Consider the following 1,736-nt stretch of genomic DNA (forward strand, 5'->3'; position numbering starts at 1 on the left):
ATCTGTGCTCTGTTCTAGACTGGAATCGTAACATGGATTATTTGGAAGCCCTGCTGGAAAATGGCTTGAAATTCCTGGAAGATGCTGGAGGCAAGTTCTCAGTGTGCCTTTCCTGAGACAATAATCAGTGTCCATGTGACAGGAGCTCACTCGCCTTCCATTTCCCTTAACATAATCTCATGGTTGAAGGAATCTGGAATTCTTGCCCTGCTCCTTTCTGGAGCCCTGAGTGATCAGACAGGATTGCTCTCAGTGGGAGGAAGGAGCATTTAGCTGTGCATCCTCCTCCCATGTCCAATGCCACTGTGTCCTTCCGTGTGCTCTGTGCAGTCACAGAGAAGAGTAGAACGGGCAGGGGCCAGGCCCAGGGCTGTGTCCAGGGGTGAGCCTTGCCTGCAGCCTGAGGATCTCCTACAGTGCCACGGGAGCTGTTCTGTTCTACCTTTCCTTGCAGCTGAACCAGCTGCTGACAGAAATCTGGCTTCGCAAACCACATCCAGGACTGAGCCTCTGGGATATGGTGAGGGTAGGTCAAGGCCTTTCCCCTGGGAGAGCTGCCAGCTCTGAGCCCAAAGCTCGGCCAGGGGGGCATCGCTGCAGGTGCCAGGACAGAGCCATGCACGTGTGTGCCCTCGCCCTGTGCCATCCCCTCACAGCTCCTACGGCTCAGTGGTGCCCGTTCAGCTGAGCAGAGATGGCAGAAGCTTCTGTGGCTGATGTGTTACAGATGTGTCTGCAGGGAGGACTTCTGCAGCAGATCGGCTGGATTCTTGGCACCAACCCAGCGCCCATCGCAAGGGTGAGTAGTGTGTCCCTGCTGGCCCCACAGGCTGAGCCGTGCTTTTGTGGCATCCATTTATGGGAACGGGAACATGGAACAAAAGGAAAGACTCATGATAGTGCAGGCACAACGTCTCTTGACTTAAATGAATTCCTGAGACAAACACAGAATGGGGCACAGGCAGGAGAAGGTAGGTGCATTCCCTGAGCCCTGTCCTGGGGCTCAGCAGCCGGGGGCTTTGGCTACACTTCCGGATACGCTGTGCCCGGCACAGCCGGAAGGGATCCATGGCAGCCTCGCTGCCCCGCTGCTGCTTCCATGCCCTGCAGGGCTGTTTGCCAGCCTGGCCTGGCTGCAGCTTCTCCCTAGCCTCTGCAGGAAGGCATTGGGCATCAGCTGACAGGCAGCCCAAATCGCACCACGGGCCTGAGATCCCCTGCAGCTTGCCAGTCTCTGAGCAAATGAGGATGCACACCTATTTGGAGGAGAGAGTGTTCTGGCCCAGCCCCAACAGCATGGGCATTTTCCCAATCCTTACACTGACATTTACAGGCATTGCCTCCTGAAGATGTCACCTCCCCAATGGGGAATGTTGCCATCTGATCCAGCAGTGTCTCTTTCTTTTTCAAGCGATGGACCAAAAATCTGTGCAGAAGGAGCCACACCCCGGAGGAAGCAGTGGGTCAATGTCAGGCTCTACTGCAGGAACAAATGTGATGCCAAGCACAGGTGAAAGCACAGAAGGTAATTGCTGTGCCAGGCTCAGCAGGGCTCAGCCCTTGGCAGGGCTCTGTGGCAGCAGCTCTTCCCCCAGGGCCTGCCCTTGCACAGCCCAGCAGCAGCCAAAGCTGGAGGTGCCTCTGGAGCTCGTTCACAGCCCCAGGGATAGGGGACTCGTGCACCAACGTCCCTCCCGCTGCAGCTGCTCTGGAGCTGGCCCTGAGTGCCCAGAGGC

At 56.9% G+C, this 1,736-nt stretch overlaps 1 long non-coding RNA gene across 1 annotated transcript; it reads left to right on the forward strand.

The window, feature by feature from the left end:
• Positions 1-375: 375 nt before the first annotated feature.
• LOC141730670 (uncharacterized) lies at positions 376-1,527 on the forward strand. The gene is made up of 3 exons (XR_012582286.1): positions 376-526; positions 728-799; positions 1,412-1,527. It is a non-coding gene; the product is annotated as an uncharacterized LOC141730670 (long non-coding RNA).
• The last annotated feature ends 209 nt before the right edge of the window (positions 1,528-1,736 follow it).

This window comes from Zonotrichia albicollis, chromosome 12 (genome assembly GCF_047830755.1).
Source record: "Zonotrichia albicollis isolate bZonAlb1 chromosome 12, bZonAlb1.hap1, whole genome shotgun sequence".
In the NCBI taxonomy this organism is placed as follows: Eukaryota; Metazoa; Chordata; class Aves; order Passeriformes; family Passerellidae; genus Zonotrichia; species Zonotrichia albicollis.